The 25,608-nt window shown below is 43.7% G+C and overlaps 1 protein-coding gene across 9 annotated transcripts in view; it reads left to right on the forward strand.

The window, feature by feature from the left end:
• The window catches only part of LOC122569740 (potassium voltage-gated channel protein Shaker), a 183,327-nt gene that overhangs the window by 90,718 nt on the left and 67,001 nt on the right, over nt 1–25,608 (forward strand). The window lies entirely within an intron of this gene.

A 25,608-nucleotide genomic window follows, 5' to 3' on the forward strand; every position in this document is an offset into this window, starting at 1 on the left:
AGAAAGTTATAATTATCCTTAAAACTTCCGAACAGCCGGCGCATTATTATATAATTGGAATTACTCGGGCTCGTGTGGAAACGAGTTGTACAACACGAAACTTTTAACAAGTGACCATTCAGAGTTACCCGATTGCTCGAGCGCGATATTCTTTTTCTTTTTTTCCTTTTTCTCCTTTTACGAGGTCATCCCCGAACAAAAACGTTCGATTGTTCGATCTCGTCCTCTGTTACTTGCGATTCCAGCTTACGGCTGCAGTTTCATTTTTTATCACCCCGTTACCTTCTATTTCGCAACGTTTTTCAAGCATTTTTGAAACACGCGAGCGTTTCTTTCAATTCGACGATTCACGTCCAATTGGTAATTAGTCGAACATTTTCACAATGGTAGCGCAAATAATCGCCGCTCTTTGCGCGCGAAACAACCCGATGAACGTAATTTGTCGCACTGTTCGATTGCAACTCCGTCTCTTTCACCAACTGCAGAAGGTTAATTACCATTGTTTCCGTAAACAATCGCGTGGCAGTCGTTAGGGAAAGACGATGGAATTAGGTCGTAGACGTTGTTCGGTGGAGAAATGATGGCGCACGTTTGTCGCGTTTTTTCGAGAACGCGTGTGCCAGTGACACGCGAAAATTGAATTCTTTTCGCTGGAACGATGATTCCAGTAATCAATTTGCGCGCCGTTGAAAGTCCACGGAGACGATATATTATGCAACCGCGTTACGTAATCCCGAGTCTCCTCGCAACCAAAGTTGATCTCTTCTTACGTAAGCTCGACCGTTTTCCACATTTCCGGTTCGAAATTACACTTACTTCCGCGTTTCCAGCTCAATGATTCAACTTTCGTTCGTTCTTGTTTAATAACGTGGACGATCGATAATTTCATCGCGATTTTTCAACTTCTTTCAAACAGATCGTTTGCCTAAAAATGTCAATGGATAACGACGTCTGCGTTTACGTTCTCGGTGATTTGTTCGATCTCGCGGTTCAAGTCGAAGAATCCGAACTTTGACATACTCCGGTGGAAATACGCCGGCTGATACGTCGTATGTTTCTTTCAGCGACAAAATCCTCGTTCATCTGTTCATTTATACATCGGATTACACTGGCTTTCCGCCGGTGTCATGTTTAGTACTCGAATCGATCCTTTCGTATCTTGATTCATCGCTGTGATTTTTATGCTTTAAAGCTCGTTTCTGTTCCGCTGTAAAGATTCGTGCTATCGCGTCGAGCACGAAAGAGTATGAGAAATGCTGGGCTTTAGACAAAGGAAGTTTAAGTTTCACTTTGCAAGAAATTTACCAAACGCCCAGCTGGACAAATTGTAAAGTACAAATGAAATAATATGTAGCGGCACTCGACAGCAACTTCTGTTGGACGACGGCAGCGCAGTGGTTAGCGTCTTTGGTTACGAACTGTTCGGGTCTGGGGTTCAAATCCCGGCGCTTGTAGTCCGATTTTTCTTTCCACGACATCTAAATGAGAAGAAAAGCAGCAGGCCCCACCAGCGCCCCATCTATACCAACAGTAGCACTATCATCATTACATCTCAAATAATAAAAAAAAAACTTTGCAAGAAGGTCTCAGACGCATGAAATATTCTTCTTCTTACAGATACCAGATACTATGTTTGTTTTCATAATTATCGTTTACTAACACGCGTCCAGTTTCGTAGAAGCCGATAACCGCTGCACCGAATTCCACGTGGGTCGCTTCGATTATTCAGAAATTGCCGTTGGAAAAATGAAGTTTTTCCCGAACCGCAGTTTTAGTTTTATTTCCTCGAAAACGTTCTTTCGTCTTTTGCACGCGAATGCTCGAGACCGTTCGACCGAGCACAATAAACGTTCGTTTCTACGAAAATTCCGCTCGTTTTGGGTTACCTTCGCCGTGAAAAACAAAGTAAAACGTTTTTCTCTGGCAACGGTGATAGTCTTTCGGCGAAAGCTCGGCCGACGTTTTCGTTCCTGCTCTACCGCAAGCGCGTCATTGTTTTGAAAGCTGCGGGGCGAAAGTACTTTGCTTCTTGGGACTCGATTGTCCTCGCGGACCGCCACTCGCAGACAATGGTCCCTTCCGGTTGGTCTAACGACAGCCTAAGCGAGGTACGCGCTGCCTCTCGAGATACTCGAGCAACGACCGTCACCTGTTCCTCTCGTTTCCACTTCCGTGAACTGCGTGTAGGGAATTTTCGTGCGGATCAGTTAACACGCACAAAAGACCTATCGCGAACTGAGGTGAAATTACAAGCTGCGTGTTTCGCGAGATAACGCGCGATCGAAGGAATCTCTCGTTAAACTCTCAGGCACGATGCGCCACTATAGTGGCTTTCGCGGATGTCGTCTTATATTACGACGCGCCACTATGGTGGCTCGCTCTACTCGCTCATTCGCTCACCGTTTCAACTAAACGATCTTTTTCAATCGTCTTGCTTCGCACTCTTTTGCGCCCTCGCAACGTTTTATGATAGTGTTAACAATATACAGACTGAATATATAGTCTGTTTTTGCCAGTGTCAGACATCAATTGTCGCTTTCCGTTAAAATAAACGTACCATTATCAGATGCTCTTCTTAACATAGCGATCCGTCTCCTTCTAATTTCGTAGAATCTTCCAGCTGAAAATGTCGCTCGAAAATGGAAAACGAACAGCAATTTAAAAAACACTATCGCGCTATGAGCGTGAAAATTGCGACGTGCATGCGGTGCTTTAAAATATATCACGCTCGATTGTATTATCAATTATTAAAGTAAATTATTCAAGTTCAAGTATACGCATCGTATCTTTAAGAAAAATTATAATTTAATTATCAAAAACTTCGTTCCAACGTGCTTGCGTAGGCAACACCATTATCCGCCACACGTTGCAGTGCCGTATCGTTTACGCGTAATTCGCGTGAAACTCTGCACAAAATTCAAGCGTATCTAATAGCTTAAAATAATCATTGGAAATGTTGGACAAAGGATATCACACAAAAGACGAGGATAACTTCGACCAGACGATGTTGTTCCGTTTATTCGCGTGGAACAGCGAGGTTGCCTCTTTGGTAAGAAAACATTTGACCGGGTCGTTCAATGACGACGAAATGTCTTTAGAAACGTACACATGCGACGACCATGCTGCTGCACAAGTTAAAAAGACCGTCCAATCTTCTGGTGGAAAATGAGGCGGAACGGGCGGTCGATTCGCCTCTTGTCGATGCTGCAGGCAACCGGAATGTATGTCAACGCGTTATTTCCTGTCGTTATTGGCTACCGACTGATATATCATTGCTGCGTAAAGTGGTCGTTTATTACTCGCCATCGTATCCACGCCATTTTATCCCTTTTATAAACAATCCCTTGCTTTTGTTCTGCATTCACGCATAAGTAATTTTTTTAATGCAAGGCACCGGCGATTCTTTCTGCAAAAGCAAACCTACCGTTCGAGGTTGAACGTCAATTACGAGGGAAATAAGATCCGGGTCAAAACGATCGGCCGCTTATTCGTTCGTTGACATAAACTCCTCGACTGATCGAAACCGGCACAGGTATCGGCCGGCTTAAGCGGACGAATCAATTACTCGCCGCGCCATTGAAAATATTTTTGTTGTCATCGCGACTCCGACCGCGTTCTATTTTTTGTTGGTCGAACAGACAGAATGAACAGCGCGCGTCGATTACACGCCGCCCTGTCAACCGACTCGCAAGTTGCTTGCGACGACGAATGGAAATTTATTTAGCGTCAAATTACACGAAAATATTCCCACGGATTGTAGGACCTGGCTAGCGAGCGGAAAAATAGCCAGCGAGAGGAAGTTGCGGGTTTCTCGTTGCAAGCTGAGAAATCGCCTCAACTTTGGCAATTTCCTTGCTATTTACGCGCTGATTTACGTGGCATATCCTCCAGGGACCCGCCAACGAGCCTACGTTTCGGGCTTGCAGCTTTCTCGCTTCCAAGGTCGTACAGTGGTTAGAAATTCCTTCAAACGAACAAGTTTCTCTGCGAACCTGGACAGCGCCAATTTTCCCTTCCATTGCCACTCAGTCGGATAATTTTCCTAGGAAAAATAAAGCTTCCCGTTCGGATAGACCGAGAGTCTATCCGGTAAATTTATTGGCGTTTGAACGATCGAACGAGATTCGAAGGTTACAGAGCGAAGGTGATGTACGCGGGCTGAGAGCGTCCACGTCGCGTTTCTCCTTGGCCCTGTACGAAACTAATGGTCGCGACGTCTCCGGTGTTAGAATAATACGTGCAACGATACTCGAAGAGGTGGCAGCTGAATTCGTAAAAGCAGAGTACACGTAGGAGGGAGGTAGGAGGTGGGAGTAATTTTTCATGCGGCATTAATGGCCGCTGCGTCATTTTCATTGCCGTTGCTTTTCACGTGAGGATTCCTCGTCCAATTTTCCTGCTACAACCTCTCTGCTGAGTTATTTTTAGCGACCAGGTTCCGTGGTTCAACATGAAACAACGGTGAAGAAGAGGAAAGAGGCGATGTTGCAGTCGCGACAGCTCTTTCGATTTTTCAGCGTTCTTCATATGAAAATATTTGGATGAGAAAAACGATGGGTTCACGGTTTTGCGCGATCCTTTTAGGGGTAGGAAGGAAGTATCGACGCGATACTTTCGGCAGGCCGTATTTTTAGTCGGCTGCGTGACTTTCCTGTTCTCGGTACACTCGATTTATTTTCATTGCGAACGCGAAACTTCCGTTTCGCTCGCGTTAATCCAACTTCTGGATGCAACGAACGCGCGTCCACCTGTTTTCTGCGATTTCCACGCGCTGCCAACTGTTCCCGCTGCGCTATTTATTTATTCACGCATTTGCCGCGCCTAGTACGCAAAACGGGACTAAGAAAAGCGCGACACGCGCCCTCTTCGTTGTTCCGTTCACTCGGCTAACGATTCGACCGAGTCGGGTCGCTGGATCGGGCGAAACGCTGCGCCCAAGTCGAACGCATCGAAGATAATCGGTTTTCAAATTATCGGCGTTTTCCAGGCCGAGTTTCTGTAAGGTCACCGGTTAGCCTCGACGAATCAACCGGACGAATCGCTTGGTTCGGCTGCTGAAACGATTACGCGGCGAAATGATAACTTGGTGAAGCCGAAGCTTAATTCGTCAGGCCATGCGAACGAATCGACAAAGTTTCTCTGGAAATTCGTCTCTGTTACCTCTTTCCACGTATTCGCTCTCTCTCTCTCTCTCTTTGAAATCGATGCGAGCGGCGTGACGCGGACCGCGAAATCACCGCGTCCGTGTCCCGATTTTCCAGTATTGCCTCGATGCACGTATACCTACGTCAGGAAATTCGGTCGATCGATTTTCCGGAATAAAGAGGATTTCGGCAAGGCAGAGTTTCCGCAGGACGACAGAGAACAGCTGGAACCGGGTCGATTTCACCGCTCCCTGCGTTATCCTTCACAACGTCCAACACATCGTTTCAACAGCCTTTCGTCGTTTCGCCAGCATTTCGTACTCACGTGATAGGACGCGACACCACGTTCGAACGATAAAAACGTGTGAGACAGGTTCGTGAGAACGCAGCAGCAGGATCCGTCGGTTCCTCGGGCAAAAGCCAAGTATCGGCCCGTTGAGACGAAGGACGACCACGGATCCGCTCGTGAAAGCTTCCTCAGCCGGATTCGAATATAGGTCAACGACGAGTCCGATCGATAAACGATCCACTAGCGGCATACTGTACGGTAACTGCATTATCGACGATTACCGAAAGAAGATCCCGACTGGAAAGCTCGAGGTTGCACCGGTTCTCGTACGTTCGCATTCTACTTGCGGCCTGACTTGCTCGGCATAATGCTTATTGGAAGTGGATAACGCTAATAATGGTAACCAAGCCAAGATGAACTTCCCAGATAGCGACACCGGTAGCGGGGTGGGGGTAAAGAGGGTTGCTGAGCCGAGTCGATCGCGCTAATATGCGATTCGAACTGCTTAACGTTACCATCGATGAGTGGCTGTTTTATTCAGCCGAAAGTGGATGAAAAGCAGCATACGCTTCTATTCGTTTCCCGTGACAAAGGTCCCTTCGCTTTTATAGAAAGTTTACCGCGAATAAACGTATCGCAAACCAGTTACAAACGTCAGATCTTCTATTTTTTATTCGAATATTTGTACGTAATGCAAGGTAAGGTTAGAACCCAGCAAGGTTCTATCGAAACGTCTCCCTTTCGATTCGAAAATATCGTTAAAGAATGGTATATTTGCATGGAACTGGCGAAGAGGTGAGATATAGAATAGCAGCAAGTATGGCCTAACGGTACAGGAAAATTAGTGTAGTTTGTGGCGAACGAAGCGAAATAGTCTTTTGTGCCTGGTTTTTTCAAAAGCGATTCGCTCGACCGCGTGCCTCGATAATTTTCCTGCCGCTGCAATTTGCGCGTCCGCAACCACTCACGTTCCATTTTACGAAACTACGTCCCTTAGTGTTACAATCTACGCGGATGATAATATTTCACGATTCTTCTTTATGTATTTCAATGGAAGTTTATTGGTGGAAATTTCGGTATCCCAAATCCTAATACAACGGTGTTCTAATATCAGTCTGTGAGGAAACCTCATATCGACCGAGGAAACTCATAAAACTCGTGAAATTTAACGTGGTCCTTTGTCACGGAAGATCGGCTACTTTTTGGCAATCGCATCGGTTTAAATTTCAAATTTCAACGAATTATTGAAGTTGTTCGTAGGAATCGATAGGTAGGTGGGGGCGTACTCGCGTACGTGTAAAACAGATAGCCGTAAGCACGGAAGGTTTGATTTACGCGCCGAACTTCCACTATCTTTCATTTCGGCATTTGCACTCTGCTTGCACTCTCGCCAGAATCAAAGACACAACCGCTGTCGGTTATGATTTCTGAGGAAATGAAAACTAAGGGAATCAATTTATCGACTGAAATCGCTTATCGGCTAGCGAAGCATTTATTTTGATTTTCCTGTTGCTCTAACAACTCCACATGTCATCGAACGCTTACGGGTGCCCTGTACGTTAACCGAACGTAAGGAAAACGCGATTTACGCTACAACTTTTATTCAACGCGACAATAATTCGAACCGTGTAAACATCGTCCGTGATATTTTAATCGTCTGCTTTCTCGCAGAACTAACATCACAACATTAACATTAACAGAGAACAAGAAGAATCATCGTAACAGGCTTTATAAATAGATCTTGGCAAAAAAACAAAGTAGGGTGAGAAAAGGAAATACGATAGAAGCGTTATCCGCGAATTAATCGTCTTAGAAACATCTTGGGTTAATTTCATTACAAAACGTTCGATCGTTTCTCGCTTTTGATTTTCAGCGGCCGACAGCATTTTGTTTATTCCGCCTGTATAAAATGGTTACAAACTCCACGGCGAGTAATCATTATTATTACACAGCGGATGGCCGCTGTAATGAGCTTCGCTGGAAAATGAACGGCACGCGAAACGTTAATTAATTCACGAGCCGGGTCGAGTCGATCCCCGCGTTTGCTTATTTATCGTGGCGAGGATCGCGTGAAACGCGGCTCCGGTTGCTTTCCGTCACGGTGTTACCTCACCGTAACGCCCCGAAAAAACCCATCGATAAGCGACGACTTGTTTCGTGGTAAGTTGGCGTTGCGCTTCCGCTCGTTCAAATTCAATTCATTAGGCGATCGCGACGTTTTCTTTTGCGCGCCGTTTGCCCGCGGTGAAACAGGCGCGCTCGATACCTCCTCGTGCACGACATTCGCGCCCATCACGTAACTCGCAATAAACACGATCGTTACAGTGTCCTCCGCGAAATTTTATCGACACACTGCTGTTCGCCTGGAAACGCGAGCGACAGCGAGTTTCGCGCGTCGGATTTTCGAACGTGGATGCGCGCGCACGCGGAACTTACTGCCACGCTGATTCGTATAAACGATCGTCCCGATAAAGTTAATTTTTCGATGCTTATCGAAATAAGCTGGAAGAGATGAAGCAGTGCCGGCGTGACCTTTTGCGGGGCCAGGTTCAAAAATTTTTCGGGGCCTGAATATACATTCAAATTCTACAACGAGGAATTATTTATTTACAAATGCTGTTACACAGTATATACTTTTTATAAGCAGTTTTTGAAACAAATCCGAGTAATATTTCTTCGAATCCATAATTCGCTTTCAAGGGGCAAAAAATTCAATGAAAGTACAAAATCTGTAATCGTGTATGACTTTTGCAAAAAACTACTGACGTAGTTTAATTTCTCTAAAAAGTACATTTTTATGAAAGCGCCTGGATTTTTTTGTCTAAAGTAGTTTCCAGGATGTGAAGCAGTTTATGGAGTTACACTGAACTTTGATGATTTTTCTCACTCCTTTAAACTGAATCGTCGCTACTAAAAAAAATGCCTTGCATCTGTTAATGATAAAAAGTTAATCAAAATCGGTGTTCTTTAATTGGGTAATTTTCGTAGACCGCGAGGCCCCTCAAAACGCGTCTGTGAAGTAAAATATTTCGTGCCTGAGCAGCTATCCGCACGAAGTGTAAAACGCGCTTAAAATGACCCATTTGCATGTAAAAAGTCTGACGAATAAATTCTTTTTTTTTGCGGTTGCCCCGATACTCGAAAGGTCGAAAGAGAACGAACCGAGCCAGATTTTAACACTTGACGTAAGATGACACGGCTTGTCATTAATTTAATCGGAGTTACGCGAATGATGTGTATTTTTCACGTGGACAATTGCTCGCAACCAGCCAGAACAAAGCGAATCACGACGCAATTACCGGAAGGAGAGAATAGCTTGGAAAACAAGACGAGATAGCCCACCTGCTCGCTTATCAGACGAATCGAGTCTCGCGTGTCGCGAAACACTCTCTACATTCAACGTTCACAATTACAAGTCGACGTATATCTTACGACGTCTGTTGGTTGTTGCAAGAGACACCCGTTTCCGTTTAAACGTCAACTGAACATCGTGCTCATCGTGGATGGAATACCGAGCACAGGGATGCACGACTGTTCACCAGCAACATACCTCACGCAAAGAATTGCTGATTTTATGCACAAGCAAGTTTGATCGATGCCAGTGCAAGCCAGCAAACTTCCGCTTCCTATACTGCGATTCAGCTAATTTCTAGAGGCGGAGGGTAGATCAAAATCGGATACTAACCATATTTTTATCGATGATCTTCATTCGGAATTACAATATCGACGATTATACTCGATAAAAGCACATTGCTTTATTTTGTCAAAAATATGACATTCAACAAGCAAACATCAGTGAACCGTTGCTTGATAAAATGCCGATCGGCTGTACAGATCGGTTGGTTTTACAAACAGGTGCAGGTGGCGCCACTAACGCAAGCCAGCAAACTTCCGCTTCCTATACTGCGATCCAGCTAATTTCTAGAGGTGGAGGGTAGGTCAAGATCGGATACTAACCATATTTTTATCGATGATCTTCATTCGGAATTACAATATCGACGATTATACTCGATAAAAGCACATTGCTTTATTTTGTCAAAAATATGACATTCAACAAGCAAACATCAGTGAACCGTTGCTTGATAAAACGCCGATCGGCTATACAGATCGGTTGGTTTTACAAACAGGTGCAGGTGGCGCCACTAACGCAAGCCAGCAAACTTCCGCTTCCTATACTGCGATCCAGCTAATTTCTAGAGGTGGAGGGTAGGTCAAGATCGAATACCAACCATATTTCTATCGATGATCTTCATCGATAAAGAAAGAAAATCGGAATTACGATATATATGATTATACTTGATAAAAGCGCAGTGCTTCATTTTGTCAAAAATATGACATTCAAGAAGCAAACATCAGTGGAACCGTTGCTTGATAAAACACCGATCGGCTGTACAGATCGATTGGTTTTATGAACAGGTGCAGGTAGCGCCATTAACGCAAGCCAGTAACACGATCAGAGTGGACATAAAAGAAACATAGGAGGCAGGGACTGTTTGAAACGGTCGTTAACACGTTAACGTAACCATAGGAAAGGTAAGTTCGCTTAGATAGGTTAACTTTGTTGGTCGACGCGACGGTAGGGACGTGTGCAACGACGACGACTACGGCAAACCCGAGTCGGTCGTGGAGAAGCTGGTGGGAGAGCAAGAGGAGTAGATTGCCTCGTGGAGCGAGTGGCGCGCACCGGAGCGGTTGATCGTGTTCCGTGCAGGAGCGCGGAAAGAATATCGAGCCGGTGGTGGTTGCGATGGAAAGTTGCGAGGGGTCTCGAGCGAGCGGAAAAGGGAGGACGAGTGGAAGAGCAGAAAGGCGGTTGCGGGTGGCCGATAGCAGGTGACCGAGGGGTGGGCTACCTTGTCGCGCGCGCTGCTTCAACAAACTAAGCGTAAGAGAGAGGAGTCTCGAATCGAAGGATGCCGCGGCACGCGCCTTTGCAAACTAAACGAGTCACGCTCTTAGCTTTCCGCTTCCGCGGAAGCGCCGCGTAGCCGCGCTCGTCTTCGCTTTCGCCAAACGTCGCGTTCGCGAGTGTACCACATCGGTTTCCTCGTTTCTATTTTCCACCAACATCGGCTTTTCTATTTATGTGCGCGTCTCGCTAATTCCAGCTCTTGTCGTATTCAATTTTCTGTTATTTTCGCTCGATCGAAAAGACATCGCGCCGATTGCTCGACCGTCGAAGCTATTTCATCGAGTGTTCGCACAGCGCTGTCCTCGCCCGTACGAGATTGCGAATCGAGCTAGTGAGTGTTTCGTGGATGTGGCAGAAACGAAGACGCGTGTTTGCAGGATTAAACGAGTGTCTCGGATACCGTGAATTTCAATGGGGAAAACCACGTCTGTAATTTGCGCGGCCGATCGTTGCGGGAAAATTCCTTGCTGTTTCGAGTTACTCCACGTATCTTGGTTTTCTTCGTCGAAGTGAAAAAAGGACTAGTTTGTAAAAGATTTGTAATTTTCACAGGCGTAAGAGCAATTCAATGTTGGTTTTCATTCGGTTTAGTAGCAACGGTATCGGGCATTGCGAGTAGAACAGTCTAGAGACGAACGACAGATCGAAACGTGGACACGGTAGCATGTCCCCAGGTCGTCTCTCATCGTCAGTGGCTTGTCAAAGTGGAGTTCAATCGTGGCTGGAATTCGTTATATTCGGCATTCCGATTCTGTCACCTGGCAATCACCGATATCGAAGCGATACATCGCGCTGATAATCGCGTCGGTATCGCCGATGCCTCCAGGCTCGACCTTCGTCACATCGATCGTAATCGTAGTCGTAGTATCATCCAGTTAATAATTAATCATTTTATTTCGATGTTGCGGCGCGCCGCCCCTCCCCCAAGGGTCGTTCTAAAATTCCGGTTAACTGGAACAGTGAACTTTTCTTTTCGCCGAAAACGCTCGGCGTGAAACGCTCGTGCACGAGCAATGTTTTCCCCAATGTTTAAAATATCGCGAGGAATAATTGAAGAGGCGCGATCCTCCGAGCTATTTCTACGCTGTATCGCGTGCTACATATTTCAAAATATCCATTGAAATTCACCCGTAAGACACGTTGGTCGTTGCGATCGGTACCGCGGCTGACTAATAATTAACCACCGTTTTTCCTATTTTCCATGTTGCACGGTCTTCATTTACAGAATTAGGCGAATTTAGGGGACGGTAAAAGAACCGCGCGGGTACGAGGAAACAACGTAAGGTAGAAGCTAGGTCACACTAACCTTCGTTATTCCATGAACGCTTACTTTTTTAAGATATCACCGGATATACGATTCGTACAAGTTCGTTCGGACGAGATTCTCTAAACAGCGTAATCGATGACCATCTACGAATTACATGGAGAGAGCGGAAGTTTCAAACTTACACGCGATATATTATTTCTGTACTCCGGCGAATCATAAATATTTCAAGCTATCCCCATTGCCGCGACCGTACGCCAACCTCCGCACAACGTCCTCGAACCACCCCCACTTTAACTGCCTTGTCGTTTGACAAGTTTTCCTTTCACGGTCAACCGACTTTCCCTCTGTTCGCGACGCGACGCGGCTCGTACATTTTCCGCGCTTTCGTCGCAGCCAGTCGACTTAACCTACGAACGATACTTGTGAAAATTCGCGCTTCGAAATATACCCGAGCCGTAGCTGGGCGATCGACGTAAGCGACGGATTTTTATCGAGCGACTAAATCGCGCCGACGTAGGACCACGTTTTTCGCGCTCGTGTTCATCTTTCCGACGAGCTTTTGCTCTTTGCTGACATTTTCGCGTCGATGACGCTGCTACCTTTATCGACGCGAATCGATGACAATCGACTACGTGTTCTTTCCACTTGTCAAAGTTTCTAAAGCGAAGCAGCTACAAGATAAATATTCACATCGAATTATGAAGGATCCGGGCTGCTTCCTGCGTTTCTGTCGACGCACGAAGCTTTCAAATCCGGCTCAATTAAACACTTCTGTAGAATCTTGCAGACGTATCGATAGACTTTCGCAGGAAAGTCGATCAAAATCCTTGAAGTACTTCATCGACGAAAATTTACTTCTACGTAGAATGTCGCGTTACGCGCACGTATTTTCTGCATCTTCGAGTGCCAACTTTACCACCTAATGACAAAATCCGCAATCACTTAGTTGCCAACCCAATAGGACGAAAGTGGAAATTGATAGTTGAAAAATTCCAAGCAACTTGGAGTCAACGGCACTGTTACGACCGTTCGCGGAGAGACGCGATCGCGAGGAAACGCGTCAGCGAGAGGCGTAAATTCTCGCTACGATTTTGATAGTCGACGCCGCGGATCAGTCGTTCCCCTGTTTCGATTAGGATAACAGAGATAGTTCAAATGATTGTAACACTGAATTAACTGGGTTAATATAAGCTACTATTTCTAACAATATTTAAAATTATAATTAACACGTTACAAATGATTTAACTTTCGACTCGACTTTATAATATTTCTCGACGTATTCGTTCGACTAAGCGACTTTGATTTTATTTCTTTAAACCTCTCGACGCATTCGGTTTGACTCCTCGTATGATACTGATTGTCCTTCGATTTCTTCCTTTGTTTTCTCTTGGAGACGACCCCCACCACGCTAGGGTCTCGCGACCGTTCGCGCCTATGATCACGTATGCCGCCTTTTTTGTGTAGGTAAAATAACGGTCCGAAGGCGAATCGATGTTTCTTAGAACTCGCTGCTTGACGACAACTATGCGTTTATCGCTACATTGTGTACATTTCGTCGGTCATGTAAGACGATCTCTCTACTACACACTAATTCCAAGGAAGACGGTTAGGAACACGGCCATATTAAGCTTTGGGGCGTAAAAGGCACGTTTAGAGACGCGAAGGAGCGCGACTGGAGCGGAAAAAATCGTTGGACATTTTTTCGTCGACCAGAGTCGTTTCCCACAACTTGCTACATTGTTCGTTCTTTGGACAAGACCACGAATCTCAAGTAACGGTATGACGTCACGACAAAGTGTGTCGCGTATTCTTTACAAAGAACAATTGATCTCGAGAACAATCGCGACCATGCCGGAAGGCAGCTGGCATTCTCACTTTCCTTCAAAATTTCGGCCAGTAGACGTTGTTTGTCTGTTGGTTCCTCGATTAATTGAATCTTCAGCGTGACAAAGCGAGAGAACGAGTCACAGACGAAGAGGAGAGTGAGAAGTAGAGAAAACGAGATCGCCTATTGACCATTCGTAGCTCGTTGAAGACGAACGCAAGGAAACGGGATGCAATTGCCTGTGATATTGTTTTTCTCCTCGTGTTTCCTGCTAAAAGATAACATTGATATTCAGCTTTGTATTCCTCCGTTCCTCGTTTCTCCTTTCACGTGTTCCTTGCATAATACCCGGCATTCGACACTGGAATAGACACTTGTTCGAAGGAAATTGGTGTACGAGAGATAAGGGAACGGTTCGCTTCTTTTCAGATGAAATTTAAACGCGACGTTGCTCGAAACTGGTCGGTGTGTGTGTGTGTGTATGTGTATGTGTGTATGTTGTGAAGTATGGAAATTTCTTGTTTGCGGATCGGAAACCGCGTATTCTCATTGGCCAAGGAAAATCCACGTCTTTGCGAGCGATTGCTCGGTTTCATTAACCTTGACATGTTCGCTGCCGTTTTCTCAGCCAACTTCCTTACAGCGATTCGTAGAAAAGAAGCGATCGCGGCCAACTGGATTCGTCGATCCGAGACCTTACACCACTTTAATATGCAAATCCGTTGTGATCACCGTCTTTTTACGTCTCATGTTCGGCGTTCTAGTTTCATCGACAAACCCACCTTTCATATTTCGCCGATGATATACACGGTCGATGAAACAATCGAGGAACATACAAGGAACATATTTCTTCCCTGGATCGACACTAGAACTACCGTACCAGTCAAATTGACTGGTTTTACAATTTTATTTGACAATTCCTACTTCATTCTATATTTTTTTCCGCAATGATGTAATGACTTTCGCAACGATAACTAAAAGAATAATTCATTGAATTTTATTTTCTCTTTTATGTATTCAAACTGAAAATAATTTTGTATCAAGGCTATTTATATCAATATCAGTCGAAATGACTGGTACTTGTCAAAGTGTGAAAGGGTCCTGTAATCTGTTTATCGAACCCCAATTAACCAGTTTCCTCGTTTCGTACAACTTCCTACACGTTTTTATAATTTTTACTGCGTATCATTCAATATGACGATATAAAAACTATACAAATATTCTATTATTACGTATTTTTTAAAGACCAGTCATTTTCACTGGTTTTGGTACAAGTAGCTTCGTGTAAACTACCGGTAGCTAGTGTTAAGGTCCGCAACCAACGTATTTACGTTGGTAAGCGAGCCATTAGACGGTCGTTGTCAGTGCCCTTCAAGAATTCACGATCATCAGCAGCCTTGTTTTCTGCGAAGCTCGATGATGACCCTCGTCTGCCAGTCATTTGGTCGTTCGATGTATAAATTTCCCTGGCGAATTTCTGATTGCATTTCGCAGTCGTGGTCCTCGCTTCGACCATCAAAATTATTACGTCGCCAATGAATTAGTCGTAACGAGGCGAAGCGGACTGCCAAATCTCCAGTCAGAGAATCCTTTGCAATCTCTGTCGCAGTGTTTCAAATTTAAAGAACTCGGCCTGTCGGTTATTTGGAACCGCGTGCACCTCGTATCTCGAGTCTCGTTTAAAATGCGGTTTCTATAGTTGCGCGGCAACGTGCGCATTCGTGTCGCAGTTTGAAGCAGTCGCTTTCAATTAAACGCGTTCGAATTTCGCTACGGTTTCCTTCCCGAGCAAGAAATTTCGCTTTTATCTGTTCGCTATATCTCGATACCGCGGTCCAGCATTTTCCTAATTAATTTACGCCTTGTTTTCCTCCACCGGAAGTAAATGAAAGTGGAAGAGAATTTCGTAGATCAGAAGCTATTTCCACTGGGTAGCCACGTTTTTGCATCGATCCGAGTCTTGCGACCAAATTGAACGATAAACACACATCGGATGGAAAACAACAGCGAGAATGAACGCGATGCAGTGGAAACAAATCTCGGCTTCTCGCTACGCGCATAAACTTGTAATTCAACAACAGTTTCGCTTTTCAGTTTTCCCTTTAGCACGCGGCTTCGCTCCCCTCCACTCGCAAACATTCGAATTCCAACCGTCACGGGATTCTCGCGATTCGTTTTCTAATTGGCTAACAACGCGACTATCGCCGAGGACGACGCGATTTCAAAAAGGCCATGAGACTTGATTGGCGGAGCAACGCTGGGGTAGTTACATTTACGCCCCATTTTCGCCACAATCATTCCTCGAAGGAACAATCGTTAGTGGTGTGGCCGTGTAGCGCGACGTGCACCAGAACGAGGATGTGCCTCAGTTTGGGGGCGGACCTTGGTGCAGGATGATATATCTGCAGCAGCGGACGAGATCAGCAGAAACGTACTTACGCGGTACGCGGTCCGCCGAGTCCTCCGATCGTTCTTTCTTCGTTTCTACATCTTTGTCGCTGCCGATCGTTTCTTCTTTTTATTGCGCTCGCGCCTTGCTCGCGGCTGCGACCGCGGTACTCGCGTTGCGCGCACGAAAAACCAGTGTTGTGCGTTCAGCCTGGTGACAGTGACGGATCACACGAGACGGCGAGCTTGCATCGTATCGCGGCACGTGATCGTAAATTTTACGAAATCGAGAATCGTCGTGGAACTCGTGCGAGTTACAGCCGGACCAGTGTGATACGTGCATTGATTCTTTCGAGATTTTTTTCGAACAGACCGTGGTAATTCCGCTCGGTGACGTTTCATCGAAAGGATTGACTTGTGCAAGATCGAGGAAACTGATCGAAGAGTTTGATAGAATTAACATTCTTTGTGATTGAAATGTGATCGGTTACGCGAATGAGACTCGGCCGAGAAATTATTGGAGGCGACGGTGAGCATCGGCCAATAGGATCCCGACGACGATAATCCCGGCAGATATTTTTTCACTTGCCGATTGAATTAAACGGCGACTTGCATCGATCCGGGGCAACTGCCAACTGCTCCTCCGGATCCCTTGAAATATTCCCGCGTTGCTCCTTAAATATTCGGGCCGCGTACGTGGCTAACTATTATTAAAGAGAAAACGAGGATTCGATCGTCGGACCGAACGTCGTTCGATGGTTAGTGGCTTTTTTCAAACCGTAGGCTTGACCTTTCGTGCTGTTTCAACGTTTCTTCTGTCTGGTCGCGGAACCGAGCTCGAAACAGGGAAAATAAGAACGCGCCTTTTCTATTCTTTCTTTTTTTTTTATTCCGTTTCTCTTTTTTTTTATTTCCAGCGACGTAGAATTCCCGCCATACGAGAGCGTAGAGATTTCACTTTACGTTGTTTTGCGTGCGTAAAAAGCTCCTAAAATAGAAACATTGGAGATAGAGTGTACGATACAAGAAAAGTAACATAGAAGAACGATACTTGAAAGCGAGTAAACAGAAACGCGAACAACTTTTTATTATCGCAGAGTAGTAAATAGCAGGTGTAGATATTCTTAGCTGTTAGAAAAGTCGCGGCTGTAAATATCGCGCACACGTCAGGTGTACGACAATGAAACTTCTTCTGACGAATCGTAAATTTTTAAATCTCATATCGTTTGCTTTCATTCTTCTTCTTCCCCTTTGCATAGAATTTGCCGGTCTAGTTCGCGAACGAGATATCGAAATCTATCGATCAAAGACGGGGAAAATTCGCGACAAAATAAAGTCTGTGCTTTAATAGGTTGGCTGTCGCGTCACCCATATTCGGGCGACAGGAAAGTTTCTGATCGGCTCGCGTCGCCCATATTCGGGTGACGCTTATTTGACTACTTGCGAAGGATCGTCGCAGATATTTGAAAAGATATTCCACAGAAAGTAATAAAACTATTGAATTGCTATGAAAGTAATACGAAAATGGTTTATTAAGAAAATTATTTAGAATGTAAAAGTTTGAAGCATTCTATACAAAGCTGAGTTTAATCGGGACAATTTGGACAATTGTTGTTTTCCTTAAATTCTTTTGTGTCTTTGTTCGGTCCGTTCGACGTCTTTTATCTGCATAACATAGTTTGCATGCGCGTCTAATGCTTCTTCCGGGATCGTTTTTCCCAACGGTGATATTATGCTGAGGATTTTCTGTATTTTCAGACAACCCTAATAATTTTCCAGCTAATGATTCTCTAAATATTCTAATATTTATATCCTTCCTTGTTGCAATTTTGTAAACCGACAAAGCGTTTACAACAGAAATTCCCAAAAAGAGTCGAATGCCAAGTTTTCGGTACCGTTTGATTCCTTTTCCAATTGTGATGGCATAAGAAACCATTTGGTCGGAATAATCTATACCACGCTTTCCTTCGTTATATTCAACAACAGCTAGTCGAAATATAACGATTTCTGTAAAAATATCGATACCTTATAACGCTTTTTAAGAAAATAACTGGAAAAAAGGTCTTCGGTCTCTTCGGACCGGTGCGAAATTTTTCTAAGTGCCTACGTTTCGGTCGTATCGGTCCGTGGTATACTAAATTCTTGAAACTTTCCAGGGATCAAATAAACGTTTAATTCGACTGTATTACGCCGAAATATAACGATTTGTGTAAAAATATCCATTCCTTATAACGCTTTTTAAGAAAATAACTCGGAAAGGGTCTTTGGTCTGTTTTAACGTTGCAGATATCTGTTGGCTTGCAGAAACAGCATGAATGCTACGATCTTTTTTTTTGTACTTGTCATCCTGATGGGAGCGTGTTTTGTCGATAAAATTCTCACATCCCGTGTATCTCTCCATTTGAGTACGACAATCCCGTTATCATCTTCTTTGGATATCACCTCTCCTTTTTTTAGTTTGCAATGAAGAATATGTTTTGGATCTTCAGGAATTTTTTGTTATTTCTGAGTGTTACTAAAATATCGGTGGGAGTACCTAGCAGAGTACGCTTGCTACAGCGCCACTCGTGGTCTTTTTTTTCTTTTTTATTTGGAAGAATTTTACAATCAATTCTCATTGAGAATTATAAGTAAATTATTCTGGCGTAGTACGATAACGTGAATAATAAGTAATTATCGCATGTTTGATTCTAGCTGAATCTAATGGTTAAATTCAGAGGGTAATGTCTTTTTAGCCTGCAGATCTGATCAAGTAATTGGGTAACTAATGGATTTTGGTGGTTCTTAACTCTTATGTTATATCTATTACTGAATTTGGATATTTCTTCTTTAACTGTAGGTATCTTAAGGTCGCGATGTATTGTTTTGTTAGTAACATACCAAGGTGCATCTATTAAGGATCTCAGAGTTTTTGATTGGAATCATTGGAGAATTTCTATGTTGGAATTACTCGCTGTTCCCCATAGTTCGATCCAAACAGGTTGGAACTCACTCGTGGCCTGAAGGAGATTTCATTGAAAACAAGCGCGGCAGTCAACGTGTTAAAACCTGTAAAATCTACTTAACGATCGAACCATCATCATTGATACTGGTCACGACGACACGCGATTAATCTGATCCTTAACGAATCGTGCGACACCTCGCTGCGATCTCCTTTTCCAGCAGTCGATCGCATCGTTAGGAAGCGTCTGTAGTCGAAATTTAATTGCACCCTCGACTCAAGCTCAACCGAAATACGTGGCGGTGCATTAATCGGATCTTTCCGAATTAGGCGAATTAGGGGACGTGCTAGCACATAGATTATCCGCGAGGACTTTTAGTCCTGTCGGGCTTCTCTTTGTCCCCACAAATAACCGAAAGCATCTGCCGCATCCTCTCGGCCCACTCTTTTCATCTCTGCGCCTCCACTGTCCCGCGACCGGACCGTTGTACCGGGTGGCCGGAAAAATTTCCCAGAATTTGATCGCATGACTCTGCCAAGCTTTGGTCGTGCTGTTAGCATTAATTGAATCGGTTGGTTCGTCGAGTCATTCGATAGCCGGAAAAGCAAATATTAATTAGTCCTTGCGATTAGACAGATTTGTTTTCTTCTTTTTTTTGTCACGAGTTTAGCCTTTTATTTTAGGCGTTTTATCGACGTGACGAGATAGTTGCCGGTTGGGATAAAATCGGAGAGTGAACGAGGCGGATGATAATTTAATCTTACGAACGGGTGCAGCCGAAATGTGCGTCCGTGCATTAATTCGCGCACGCGCGCGCAACAATAGGGTCGGCGACGCATGCACGCCTCGCCTTCTGTTCTATCAGCAACCGTTTAATCCGCGAAATTTATCGGTGCCACTGGTTCCGTTTAATGGGACACAGGTCGACAACGAAATACGATGCTCTTCCGATTCTATTTGTTTATGCAACTTGCTACTTTCCATCGGTTTATCCGACTTTTGCATAGTTCCGCCTTCTCCCGTGTAGATTACGAGTTTTCCAACTAAACTTCGCCGGATTGCCACGATAAAGACACTGATACTGTTTAGTCCGATCGCGGAGGAGTCGCGTCAACGGGAGTCGTAAATTCCCGTTACGATTAGATAATCGACTCCACAAACTGATCGATCCCCTATTTCGGTTAGGATAATAGAGCTGGTTCAATTAGTATAACACTGAATTTAACTGGTTGTAATATATACTTTATCCCAACAACTTGTCTCAGGATTATAGAAATGTTTGGTGAGACTCGCGGGGTTAGGTTACGATGTCGAATTGCAATGTCGTTTACAGTAAGGTTAGAAGTGTTCGACTCGAATAGTTTACCGACCCACAGCCTATTAATCGGTTTTTGTCGCCGACAATCTTTTTCATTATTTGAGCAGTAATTTGTTATTTAGTACTAAGGTACTTTGCTCAGTTGCGTCAGTTGCGTTGCTTTATAAACTCCCACAGTTTTATACCAATTTGAAAAACTTACCGTTCGCGACGAACGAAAAGAATGGCATTGGAGAGTCTAAACCGAAACAGTGGCGACGCCAGCGGAAATCTGCGCCTGAGCTACCGATCGGACGTGCGTATGCTGTTGAATCGCTAGCGGTCGGTAAAGTGTTAATTGTAGTAGGAGTGACCTGCAAGTAGTGAGTTACTGTATCGCGAGAGGTATAAATCGTAAGTGAGATATGAACCGAGAGATGGGTTGAGCGATTTAGCGACTAGGCGACTAGCAGAGAGATGTTGATTTATGGTGGGTCCTTAAGACTATTGAGGGTACGCGGTAAAGGTGTGTGGACATCCTGGTTTGTGTAACAGATACGGATAGCGATGCGAATGTTTCGGGATAAACGTACGCCGTTGCGTCCGGTGACTGGTGATAGCAAAAAGCACGAAAAACACGCTCGCGCGATGGAAAAACACTCGTTAGCTGTTATAAACGATAATTAGAGACGCATCGACCGCGACCCATTTCGAATACTGCAAGTACTTTGGTCGAAAAGCGGTAAAAATGTAGCAACTTATCGAGATAGAAGGACGAACCGATCGTAAATTTCTGTATCGCGCGCCAGCTACGATGTTGACCGAATTCGTTTCCCTTGTATTTTATACTTAGCCCAATTTCTTCGGGGCTCGAGCTTACAGCGATAGAAAATTGCCGGTGCCAGTTTGCAATTTCTGAACGTTAGTCGGGAAATTTATACGCGTATATAGAGATAATACAGGCGATAATGGTGGGATCGTTGCAATCATTTTAGCGCCGCTTATGTGTGGCTTAAATGTTGCCAAAACGGAAGATTGCCAACTATGATCGATATTACATTTTTATGGAGATCTGTATTAATGCTCGAATAAATGATTCTACAGACCTCGATGTATTTTTATGGGGATCCTGTCGTTAAGAGTTGTCGACTGAATGTCGATCAGTCAGCTTGCAACCGATCGGTTGATATCGCGAACCTTCCACGAGATTAACCCTTCGCACTCGGAATTTTATTTCAATTTCGCTGGCAGCAGCTCGCAACGCTTTTAAGTACGTCCGCCATCCTGCGATCCGCACGCTATCAATTCCAAGTTTGAACTCTTTGCACTTGAGAGGCGACTCTCCCTGTTTATGTTAGATTTCTACATGTTCGATTCGTAAATTGGTTCCTTAGCTCTTTGTGTTCTTTGTTGGGAAGTGTAAAGCGTTAGACTTTAACGTTTGGCCAACCGCGCGCGCCACGGCGAGCTATACGTTTCCATCGTGCAATTTTTCAAGTATCGAGGACTGATATTCGCTGCTTGAAAAACAGAGAAGCGTAAAAATTGTTTAAGTGGTTAATTATATTTGCAGTAATTATTTTATTTAACGATTTCATATATCGTTTGCACGAAACTTCAAATTAAAAGTATAAAGAAATATACGTAAAATTAAAAATATTAACTCTTTGCACTCGGAACTTTATTTTAATTTCGTTAGCAGCAGCTCGCAACGCTTTTAAGTGTTTTACTTGAAGTTTACTTGAACTAAAAAATAAGACAATTTAAATAAACAAAGGAAGATAGAAATTCACTTAAATACCAGTTTTATTCACACTATTGTTGTATTTTCTAATTTTTAAGTGTACGATATATCTTGAAACAGTTTCCAGGATGCAATCCTGCTTTTCTTTCGCACGTTTCGCAAAAAAAGGTGGGACTCGACAAAGCAGCTCCTGAGATAAAAACTGATGTCGAGTCACACTCGACATAGCAGTGCAAAGGGTTAACGTTCAAGCTGAAGGTAAATTAAATGTATCGAATAGTAATACCGTTTGGTTATTTATTTCCGCTTTTTAATATACACGAAGAGTTTGATAAAGTTCTGATAAAGACGATTGTAAGATCTTGACCTATTCAATTTCGTGTGCGTCTATAGGGAGGTCATGTTGTATAGATATTTTGGAATCAGGACGAAGGAAATTTGTTACAGTTGATTTATTATATCGATGACGCATCCAGGAGAAGAATGTCGTGAAAAACCAATTAATAACTGCGTCATCTCCTTCCAACGGATCAGAGGAGATACAGAATACTTCGTCGTTTCCTTCGGCACTTTTTCATACTCGCGAAGAACGTCAGAGAAAGCTATCAAAAAACAAATAAATTATCTGCGAAGCAGAGGCGACTTCAGCTTCGCGTGTTTCCTTACGAGCTGGAAATCGTCGTCTCTTTCCAGCGCGTTATAGTCCAGCTGGCACGAAATTTCACGCTGGCGCAATAATTGTCCCTAACTCCGCCAACTTCTCGTCATTTATTGATGACGTTATCGTTGGATGTAGCTACAGTCAGCTGTCGCTGCTGAAATCTCGTCCGTCGAATTTTCCTAACGCGATGCCCAGTGCACCGTGCATTTTCCTCCAGGCACAGCCGCAAGCGATCGCAGCGATCGACAGCCGAGCTGATGCACGCGTCAAATCGATCCAGCCGCTCTGAATAATTCGGAAATTCGCGTCTAACGTTGAGTCAATGAAATCGACGATGAGTCGTTTAATACGATCCAATCTCGTTTATGAATTATATTCGATGAGTTGCATGTTGCAAACTTTTGCCCCCCCGCCATTTTCGCTTTCATCGTCCCCCGTAAGTTGCCAGCGAGCTTCCACCGACGCGTTTATTTTCGGTGGAAATACGAGCTCTCGCAAAGAGGTGCCTTTTAAATAAACCGATTGAGAAATCTAATGGAGCTGTTCGTTCGTTTACTCTTCGTTAACGGCTTTAGACGTAAAGACAGATGGGAAGGTTTTACGATACATCGATGACGATGTGATATGCCTGCTGCAACTTAAGGGAACAGAGATGTGCATCGGCTGTTTTCACGAGTGCAGCGCAGGATTTTGCGCTCGACAGAACAAGAGGCGACTTTAATTACACGCTGATTGAATTACAAATTCATTTACAATCAGACGATGGTTGGCTTGCAGACGCTAACGTTGTATTGGGTTATCCAAAAGGTGTCTTCCTTTTACAGACACGTCTTTCACGACGATGTATATTTATACAAACATGAAATCTGATCTGTCGAACATTGTGATGTTTATTTTGACAGAACAAAATGGACCATAATGGATTATTCGATAAAATAATATGAAATGGAAAATGTTGTGCATCCGTTATTTCTTTATAAAACGAAAGAAACTTTTCGGACGACCTAATAATTACGTGTTTATTTCTACAAGAAATTTTACACTGCAACTAAGTTTCTTTTCCGCGGTAGATAAGAAATCTAACTTTTTACATAACTGCATTCTTTAAGAGGCAAACGTGCATTTTACTTAGCTTATCGAGAGATTTAAGTTGATTCTTTCATTCCCGAAATTAGCAACAAAAGTTCAATTTTTCCGAAACAACATTTCATCCACAAATTCACGCGACGTAGGAAGAAAGAACGATATTTTCTCCCTTTTATTTTTTTCAAATAATACACCAGTTTTTCAGCTGTTTCATGCAGGTGTGAACATAGCCCTGTTTTCCATTATTTCCTTATAAAACGAAAGAAACTTTTCGGACGACCTATTACCTATCACCGTTGCAAATCGACAAATCGGTCGAGTCAAGCCGCGCGCACTGTCCATGTTAAAATGTACACAAATGTCCCGAAAGAAGAAGCTTGATGAGTTTACCAATAGACGGATATTGCGGAAAAGAACGTTCGTGAAGCTTTTAACACTTTGACTGCCACGCCGAAATCACGTGCTTCGCTGAGGACGCCACGGGAATATTTTTATTATTCGAAGCATATAATGGCAAAATAATAATAGATTGATGAGGTAAGGCAACATTCTTGTCCAATGAACCGTCTATCTTATTGGTGGTCACGGGTGACCACCGTGGTGCCTTGGTAACTGTTGATAGCATATTATAACAAGGCTTCGTTTATTTCAACAAACCATTCACATTGGTTATTTCGTCGGAAGCAAAACGTGCAGAATATATTGTTGAAACGTGTAGAAGATATTAGTAAACAGTATTATGATTATTTTTATGATTTCGACGAAACATTCGGCTGAAATGGTAGAAGTCCGGAAAAAAATTATGTTTCTGATAAACCAATGGTAGTGGTAGATTACAACAGAGGAAAATGTACTACAGATTTATCAGATCGAATGATAGAATATTCTACACTACATAGAAGAACCCTCGAGTGGTATATAAAATTAGCTTTAGAGTTATTGTCGAATACATCAATTTCAAACGCGATCATACTCTATAAACAAGCAACAAAAACAAAAATCGAGGCATCAGATTTTAGAATGGCACTCGCAACGCACCTTACACAGTGCCATTCACCAGAGCCGTCAAATATACTTATTCGACAAAGATCGCGACACGAAACGCAGAAGAAAGAAGGTCAAGCGTACCTGGCAGGAAAATTTTGCAGAGAGTAGTATAAAAAAAATGTTAAACAGTTAGGATGAAAAATTGCTAAGAATCGGACCAAAAAGGTGACCACCTATCGTCCAGATTGTATCGATGAGTCACATTTATGTTTAGTGTTTTAACACAGTGCACCGTTAGATGTAGCATTTGTTCTCATTTTTTTTTATTGATGTTCTAATAAAAATGTTTCATTGTTCAATGGGGCACTTTTTGTTTCAAAATATTTTCTGTTTATCAGTTATATTCAAAATGCCCTGACTGTCAATTTTCATACAATTTTTACAATTGTAAGAAGTTGAAGTCGCCAATGACCACCGTGGCGCCACAGGAAAAATCATGGCGGGTCATATATGACCAACATGGCAGTCAAAGTGTTAAGCTAATCGTTCGATCGTGAATAATATTTTCAATCTGTCTTGAAACCGTCTGGTCGCGTGAGGTCATCGGAATCGTGTGACTACATCGAAGTACCTACGTTTAATCCGTGCCATAGTAATATATTCGTGGCTACTATAATAGTCGCGTTGTAAATGAAGTCAGTGCGGAAGTTTCGCATCGATACTGCACTTAGATTCTTAACCGAACCGGTTGTCGCTGCAGATAGCGATAAAGGAACATGGTCGCACGGTATGGCTGACGCTCGGTTCTTTTTTCCCTCCCGACACGCTAAAAACCTCGTCGATAAGCGTGGCGTGTAAACCTGCTACTGTTACCACCGTTTCTCGCGTGAACGCTGTTCGACACGGAATTCGTTGAAAAAATTCACTCGATCCTTCGGCGATTCTTTCTCCGATCGATCGTAAAATACAAAGCTGGAAATTATCGGAGGATCGAGCGCGCTTCTGACACTGTCCGCGCGAACACAAGCTTCAACGCGTCAAAGCATGGCGGCAATTGGTAGCCACA

Source organism: Bombus pyrosoma, linkage group LG7 (assembly GCF_014825855.1).
Source record: "Bombus pyrosoma isolate SC7728 linkage group LG7, ASM1482585v1, whole genome shotgun sequence".
NCBI lineage: Eukaryota > Metazoa > Arthropoda > Insecta > Hymenoptera > Apidae > Bombus > Bombus pyrosoma.